Source organism: Odocoileus virginianus, chromosome 31 (genome assembly GCF_023699985.2).
Source record: "Odocoileus virginianus isolate 20LAN1187 ecotype Illinois chromosome 31, Ovbor_1.2, whole genome shotgun sequence".
Taxonomy (NCBI): Eukaryota; Metazoa; Chordata; class Mammalia; order Artiodactyla; family Cervidae; genus Odocoileus; species Odocoileus virginianus.
Genome location: NC_069704.1, coordinates 38,506,011 through 38,515,429, shown reverse-complemented (window position 1 = coordinate 38,515,429; position 9,419 = coordinate 38,506,011). Strand labels below are relative to the sequence as shown.

The 9,419-nt window shown below is 39.6% G+C and overlaps 1 pseudogene; it reads left to right on the top strand.

Annotated features, from left to right (window-relative positions):
- Positions 1–7,551: 7,551 nt before the first annotated feature.
- On the top strand, positions 7,552–7,633 carry LOC139032497 (U4 spliceosomal RNA; annotated as a pseudogene).
- The last annotated feature ends 1,786 nt before the right edge of the window (positions 7,634–9,419 follow it).

Here is a 9,419-nt window from a genome sequence, read left to right as displayed (position 1 = left end):
ATGCATTGGAGAAGGAAATGGCAACCCACTCCAGTGTTCTCGCCTGGAGAATGCCAGGGACGGGGGAGCCTGGTGGGCTGCCGTCTATGGGGTCACACAGAGTCGGACACGACTGAAACGACTTAGCAGCAGCAGCAGCTGTGACAATCAGAAGGAGATAATGGTGATATTTTAGACCATCACCTCATTAGGTGATAGTCTACTGACACTCATAGACTAACAAAGACATCTCATGAGGCTAACAAACCTGCATTCAGAATTTCAGCTGGGCTCTCAACACTGTCCAGCAACCCTACTACTGCCTCTCTTTAGTCAATTCATTTTCTCACTCTCCAAGGTGATTGTATTAAATCATTTGCACCAGCCTCAAAACCAAGGTACCACTTTCAAAACTCCAACTCAGCAAATAATCTCTCCTCACCCCCACAGAGAAACTAGAAGCCATTAGAGAGGAACCCTGCTCTCATACATACAACATATCTACATCTGTCCCCCTCTCCTTCTCAATTCCAGTAAAGCCACCTGCCTTCTTCCTACTTAAGGTCATCATCATCTATCTGTATGCTGTAATCCATCTCTTCAAGAATCATATCCTATTACAGTAAATGCTGGAGAGGGTGTGCAGAAAAAAGAAATCCTCCTACACAGTTAGTGGGAATGTAAACTGGTATAGCCACTATCGAGAACAGCATGAAGTTTCCTTTAAAAAGTAAAAATAGAGTTACCATATGATTCAACAATCCCACCACTGGAAACCATCACTGAGAAAACCATAATTAGAAAATGTTCACATACCCCAATTTTCATTGCAGCACTATTTACAATAACCAAGATATGGAGTCAACCTAAATGTCCACAGAGAGATGAATGGATAAAGAAGATGTGGTACATATATACAATGGAATATTACTCGGCCATTAAAAAGAATAAAGTACTGCCACTTGCAGCAACATGGATACAACTAGAAATTATCACCATACTAAGTGAAGTAAGTCAGACAGAGAAAGACAAATATCATATGGTATCACTTATATGTGGAATCTTTAAAAACTGATACAAATGAATTTATATACCACACAGAAACAGACTCACAGACTTTGAGAACAAACTTATGGCCACCAAAGGGGAAAGATTGTGGGGAGGGATAAATTATGAGTTTGGGATTAACATATATGCACTTTTATAGGCAATCAACAGATTATCTACAGAAAACAGATAATCAACAAAACTATGGTTTTTCCAGTAGTCATGTGCAGGTGTGAGAGTTAGACCATAAAGAAGGCTGAGCTCCAAAGAATTGATGCTTTTTAATTGTTGTGCTGAAGAAGACTCTGTCCCTTACATGGCAGGGAGATCCTAAGAAAATCAACCTTGAATATTCATTGGAAATACTGATACTGAAACTGAAGCTCTAAGATTTTAGCCACCTGATGCAAAGAGTTTACTCATTGGAAAAGACCCCAATGCTGGAAAAAACTGAGGGCAGGATAAGGAGGCAACAGAAGATGAGATGGTTGGATGGCATCACCTGCTCAATGGACAGGAGTTTGAGTGAACTCTGGGAGATAGGGAAGGACAGAGAAGCCTGGCATGCTGCAGTTCATGAAGTTACAATGAGTTGGACATGACTCAGTGACTGAATAACAATAACCATGCAGGTATACAACCCGAGGGCCAGTAGTGATCCTAAGACTGCCTTTGTCCGCTGGTGTTATAATGCTTGTGCTATCTCCCCAGCTATTGAAATGAACTTCTAATTGCCCCTCCCATCTCCCTCCTACCTCCCTCCAGCACATTCTTTATACTCAACCAGAAGAAGTAAGCTTTTTAAAACATTACCAGGTATCTCAGAGGTAAAGAATTCGCCTGCCAAGGCAGGAGACAGAGGAGACACCAGTTTGATACCTGGGTCAGGAAGATCCACTGGAGGAGGAAATGGTAACCCACTCCAGTATTCTTGCATGTGGAAAAATTCCATGGACAGAGGAGCCTGGCAGGCTACAGTCCATAGGGTCACAAAGATTTGGACACAACTTAGCGACAACACAACCACAAACACACATCTTACACCCTAGCTTGTCTTCCTAGTGCATTTAGGACAAAGATCAAAATTTCTCTAACGGAGTCACCAGGTCCTGCAAGATTTGGTCGCTACCTCTCACCCAGTCAAGGTTCTAACTACTCAAAATGCCATTCAGGCCCTAAAAGAGGCAATGTTCCTTCTCGCCTCAGGCCCCTTGCATATGCTGTTTTCTCTTTCTGGAATGATCCACCTTCTACCCACTCAACCCAAGTAACACCTTCCATCCATCAGATCTCAGCTTTAATGACATTTTCTCAGAGAAGCTTCTCTGACCCTCCATATCCCTAGGAAACAATACTGGGTCACCATAGCCATCAGCACAGTTGCAGTGGTAACTAAACACCTAAGAGAGTACAGCTGATCCCCTTTATTCCTGAATTCTATGCTCACTAAAGTTTATTTGCAATCTGAAAATCAGTACTATCTGAGCACTCTAGATTTTTTAGTATTTTTTTTCCAATTTATTGGGAATCCATTTTTGCATTTGCTCAACAAATTCTTTTAAAGAGTTAACCAGCAACGATTACTGAATAACCAAATATACAAATATCAGTTATATGTTCAACAGGTACTCAAGTTAATTCATCACTGCCTTCTCCCCCTCCAAACATGCTTCTCCCAATCACTATTTCCCCTGTGACCCAAGTCAGATCCTAGAAGTTATCCTCACATTTCCCAATGCCTCCTATATATATTCACTAGTTCTCCAGAACCTCTTGATGATCTCCTTAGTGAAACTATAGCCCTTCCAAAGACTCCAAACCTGTCTTCCCACCCTCTCTGCAATACCAGTTTGGGCCAGATTCAGTGATTTCTGGCTCCCCAGGTGTGCCGCGCTCTCCCTGCAGCTGGCTCATTTTGTATCACCCTTGAGAATCCCTTCATCTGGTTGGTTTCCTCCTGCTTGCCCTTCAGGCCCCAGCTTACATATTCTTCCACAAAGAAAGCTTCCTACATCCTTGAGGTTGGGTTAAGAGTCCTTCTTCACATTCCTTGTGATGACTCCATTACACTGCTTACAGGATTCCTCTTTTCTAAGTTTATCTCATCTGTCTCCCCTAGAGACTCCTTGAGATCTTAACACATACCATATTTCATGATTATTGCTTCTGAACTTAGCATAGTGTCAGACATAAGAAAGTTGCTCATGTCCATTCCTGCCCTGCAAATAGGTTCATCTGTACCATTTTTATGAGATTCCACACATATGCATGATGTAAGATATTTTTCTTTCCATTTCACTCTGTATGACAGATACAATCACATCACTAGAAATGACATAATTTCATTCTTTTTTATGGCTGAGTAATATTTCATTGTGTATACATATACCACCAGTTCTTAATCCATTCATCTGTCATTGGATGTTTAGGCTGTTTCCATGTCTTGGCTATTAAAATTAGTGTTGCAATGAACACTGGGGTACATGTTTCAATTTGAATTATGATTTTCAGGGTATATGCCTAATAGTGAGATTGCTGGGCCTTATGGCAGTCCTATTTTTAGTTTTTTAAAAACATTCATACTGTTCTAAACAGGGCTGTATCACTAGATGGATGGGATGAGGGGGGGGTCTAAAAGGAAGGGAATATATGTACATATACATAGATGACACTCTTTATGGTACAACAGAAACTAACAGCACTGTAAAGCAATTCAGTCTCAGTTCAGTTCAGTCGTTCAGTCATGTCCGACTCTGTGACCCTACAGACTGCAGCATGCCAGGCTTCCCTGTCCATCACCAACTCCTGGAGCTTGCTCAAATTCATATCCATCAAGTTGGTGATACCATCCAGCCATCTCATCCTCTGTCCTCCCCTTCTCCTCCTGCCTTCCACCTTTCCCAGCATCAGGGTCTTTTCCAATGAGTCAGTTCTTCCCATCAGGTGGCCAAAGTACTGAAGCTTCAGCTTCAGTATCAGTCCTTCCAATGAATATTCAGGACCGATGTCCTTTAGGATTGACTAGTTTAATCTCCTTGCAGTCCAAGCGACTCTCAAGAGTCTTCTCCAATCCCACAGTTAAAAAGCATCAATTCTTCGGCACTCAGCTTTGTTTACGGTTCAACTCTTACATCCATACGTGACCACTGGAAAAACCATAGCTTTGATGTGATGGACCTTTGTCAACAAAGTATGTCTCTGCTTTTTAATATGCTGTCTAGGTTTGTCATAGCTTTCCTTCAGAGGAACAAGCCTCTTTCAATTTCATGGCTGCAGTCACCATCTGCAGTGGAGCCCAAGAAAATAAAGTCTGTCACATCACTGTTTCCATTGTTTCTCCATCTATTTGCCAGGAAGTGATGGGACCAGATGCCATGATCTTAGTTTTCTGAATGGTGAGCTTTAAGCCAGGTTTTTACTCTCCTCTTTCGCTTTCATCAAGAGGATCTTTAGTTCCTCTTCACTTTCTATCATAAGGGTGGTGTCATCTGCATATCTGAGGTTATTGATATTTCTCCCAGCAAACTTGATTCCAGCTTGTGCTTCATCCACCCCAGCATTTCACATGATATACTCTGCATATAAGTTAAATAAGCAGGGTGACAATATACATCCTTGACTTACTCCTTTCCCAGTTTGGAGCCAGTCCATTGTTCCATGTCTGGTTCTAACTGTTGCTTCTTGACTTGGATACAGATTTCTCAGGAGGCAGGTAAGGTGGTCTGGAATTCCCATTTCTTGAAGAATCTTCCACAGTTTGTCATGATCCACATAGTCAAAGGCTTTGGCGTAGTCAATAAAGCAGAAGTAGATGTTTTTCTGGAACTCTCTTGCTTTTTTGATGATACAACAGAGGTTGGCGATTTGATCTCTGATTCCTCTGCCTTTTCTAAATCCAACTTACACATCTGGAAATTCATGGTTCATGTACTGTTGAAGCCTGGCTTGGAGAATTTTGAGTATTACTTTGCTAGTGTGTGAAATGAATGCAATTGTGCAGTAGCTTGAACGTTCTTTGGCATTACCTTTATTTGGGATTGGAATGAAAACTGACCTTTCCAGTCCTGTGACCACTGCTAAGTTTTCCAGATTTGCTGGCATATTGAGTGCAGCACTTTCACAGCATCATCTTTTAGGATTTGAAATAGCTCAGCTGGAATTCCATCACCTCCACTAGCTTTGTTCATGTGATGCTTCCTGAGGCCTACTAGACTTCACATTCCAGAATGTCTGACTCTAGGTGAGTGATCACATCAGCATGGTTACTGGGGTCCTTAAGATCTTCTTTTTTAATTAATTTACTTACTTTAATTGGAGTATAATTTCTTTACAATACTGTGGTGGTCTTTGCCATTCATCGACATGAATCACCCATGGGTGAACATGTGTCCCCATTTCCTGAACCCCCTTCCCACCTCCCTCCCCTCAGAGCATCAGCTTTGAGTGCCCTGCTTCATGAATCAAACTAGCACTGGTTATCTATTTTTGTATAGTTCTGTGTATTCTTCCACCTCTTCTTAATATCTTCTGCTTCTGTTAGATCCATACCATTTCTGTCTTTTATTGTGTCCATCTTTGCATGAAATGTGCCCTTGGTATCTTTAATTTTCTTATAGAGATCTCTAGTCTTTCCCATTCTAGTGTTTTCCTCTATTTCTTTGCATTGATCACTAAGAAAGGCTTTCTTATCTCTCCTGGCTATTCTTTGGGACTCTGCATTCAAATGGGTATATCTTTCCTTTTCTCCTTTGTCTTTTCGCTTCTCTTCTTTTCTCAGCTATTTGTAAGGCCTCATCAGACAGCCATTTTGCCTTTTTGCTTACTTTTTCTTGGGTGTGGTCTTGGTCACTGCCTCCCATACAGTGTCACAAACCTCTAGTTCTTCAGGCACTCTGTCTATCAAATCTAATCCCTTGAATCTATTTGTCATTTCCACTGTATAATCATAAGGGATTTGATTTAGGTCATACCTGAATGGTCTAGTGGTTTTCCCTACTTTCTTCAATTTAAGTCTGAATTTGGCAATAAGGAGTTCATGATCTGAGCCACAGTCAGCTCCCAGTCTTGGTTTTGCTGACTGTATAGAGCTTCTCCATCTCTGACTGCAAAGTATATAATCAATCTGATTTTGGTATTGACCATCTGGGGATGTCCACGTGTAGAGTCGTCTCTTGTGTTGTTGGAAGAGGGTGTTCACTATGACCGGTGTGTTCTCTTGGCAAAACTCTTTTAGCCTTTGCCCTGCTTCATTTTGTACTCCAAGGTCAGACTTGTCTGTTACTCCGGGTATCTCTTGACTTTCTACTTTCACATTCCAGTCCCCTATGATGAAAAGGACATTTTTTTTTTTTTGGTGTTACTTCTAGAAGATCTTGTAGGTCATCATAGAACTGTTAAACTTCAGCTTCTTTGGCATTAGTGGTTCAGGCATAGACTTGGATGATTGTGATATTGAATGGTTTGCCTTGGAAATGAGCAGAGATCATTTTGTTGTTTTTGAGATTGCACACAAGTACTGCATTTTGGACTCTTTTCTTGACTACCAGGGCTACCCCATTTCTTCTAAGGGATTCTTGCCCACAATAGTAGATATAATGGTCATCAGAATTAATTTCACCCACTCCAGTCCATCTTAGTCCAAGATGGTGGAGTAGAAGGATGTGTGCATTCATCTTCTCCAGTGAGAACTCCAAGATTACAAAGCGGTTATACTCCAATTTAAAAAAAGTTGATCAAAAATACTCATTGGAATGAATGAAACATTCCTCACTGAATCATAGTTTTACCTTTATGCAGTATTTTTTTTAATTTATTTACTTTTTAATTGAAGGATAATTGCTTTATGGAATTTTGTTGTTTTGTCAAACCTCAACATGAATCAGCCGTAGGTATACATATATCCCCTCCCTACAAAATATACTAAGATCTATTTCCAGATCCTATGTTGTTTAAGCTATGCCTGCTTATCTTTGCACCAGTGTCACATCATTTTAGTATATTATAGTTTTATGGCACATTTTAATATCTAATAAGGCACACCCTCCCACACATTACTATTTTCTCATTTCTTTAGTCCAATTAGACGACCTTGAGAACTACATGTTACGTTTTTAAAAATTCATTGTAAATTTTCTTTGGTGCTTTAATGGCAGTACATTAGATCTAAAGGAAAATTATATCATCTGGAAATAATACTTCTGTCTTCCTTTTAAAATGTTATAGTTCTCATTTCTGTTACTTGGGTTACTGCATTGGCGAGAACTTTGGGGAATAATAAATACACTGATGATGCAGATATCTCTGGAAATGTCTCTTTGGTAACCATATTTTACTAAAATTATAGGGTACTAAATGCTTAAGAAACACTAATGTATGAGGGAGGGTCAGGATGGGGAACACATGTATACCCATGGTTGATTCATGTGAATGTATGGAAAAACCACCACAATATTGTAAAATAATTAACCTCCAATTAAAATTAATTTTTAAAAAAGATTAATGTAGTGCATTACTATATGAAGTAACAGCTTTGCGCAGTGGCAGTAGCATAGCCAATGAGGTTTATCCGAGGCACAATTATTGCTAATTGAAAACTATATGAAGTAACAAAGCTATTTACAGAAAAGAAAAAACAGAAAAAAAAACCCAGAAACCTAATCTGCCTTAATGGTCTTTTATCCTAAAGGCTTTGATGTTCCTCAGAAATGTAAAATATTAACTTAACATTCCAAACAGAATATCTGAGAGCTGCTAAGATTCTCATCCTCCATCAGATTTATCTTCCTTTCCAGCACTGACCTACGGGAAGAAATTTTATTGTGACCCTAATGAGAATAGTTAATAGACATCATGGAGTTTGTGTGTTTTTGCTTTGCTTTCTTTTGTTTGTTTCTGAGAGAACTAATTTTAGTTCAATTTCTCCACAGCCTTTCTAGAAAATTAGAGTTCTTCCTCAATCTTTGATTTTGAATAACAAAGTCATACTATCATTTATTGACCTCTTAGTATATACAGGAACCATGCCAAATTCTTTGCATACATTGTCTCATTTAACATTCTATCAATTGATCAATGGGTATTCTCCAGAGAACAAAACCAATAAGATAGACAGAACATTTCTATTATATGATGGTGGTGGTTTAGTCGTTAAGTTGTGTCTGACTCTTGCAATCCCATGGACCGTAGCCCACTAGGCTTCTCTGTTCATAGGATTCTCTAGGTAAGAATTCTGGAATGAGCTGCCATTTCCTTCTCCAATATCTATTATATAATATAAGGTAAAACATGAGACATATCTTTATGTGTATGTGTGTGTATGCCACCATATGTCCATAAAATAAATCTCTTTATTATATATGTGTGTATACATATATGTATTTGAATGATAATGCACACACGCATGTATATACATATAATCATTTCAGTTCAGTTCAGTCACTCAGTCATGTCCAACTCTTTGCAACCCCATGGACTGCAGCATGCCAGGCCTCCCTGTCCATGACCAACTCATATCCATCAGTTGGGTGATGCCATCCAACTGACTCATCCTCTGTCATTCCCTTCTCCTCCTGCCTTCAATTGTGCCCAGCATCAGGGTCTTTTCCAATGAGTCAGTTCTTCACATCAGGTGACCAAAGTATACATATAATAAAGATATTTATTTTAAGATATTGACAGCACTGAGGGAGGACACTGATACCAACTGCCCTTTGCAGCTGAGCATCTTAGGAAAAGGTGATTCTACTGAAACAGGGGCTAAAAATGATTTGTCAACAGTGTGCAAGTTTGAATTGCATCTGTGTTCATTCACATTTCAGTAACAGGCCTGAGAGAAAAGGCCTCATCTTTGCTCACTGGCACAAGTTCAGAAATATTTCACATAGAATGTGCAAATAATGTATGTGTGGTGTTATTTAGGAAAAGAAAAGAAATTGGCTCACAGGACTGTTATGACTGGCAAGTTTAAAATTTGTAGGGCAGGCCAACAGCCTGGAAACTCAAGCTGAATTTCCATGTTACAGTCTTGAGGCAGAATTCTTTCCTCAGTTTATCTTTTTTTTCCCCTAGTATTTTACTGTAAACAGCAAAGACATGTCAGATCACCTCTTCTGCGTTTTGTTTGGAAATCTCCTCAGCTAAATATCCATGTTACTCATTCACAGATTCTACTTTCCACCAATGACAGAGTCATAATTCAGACAAGTTCTCTGCTTGTTTATATCAAGGATCTCCTTTCCTTGCGCGTCCAGTAACACGTTCTTCGTTTCCATCTGGGATCTTACCAGAAGCACTTTAATGTTCCTATTTCTAGCAACATTCTATTCATAACTGTATACAGTCTATAAGACAATAGAGCTCTCACCATAACTTTCCTCTCCTCTTTCTGAGCCCAC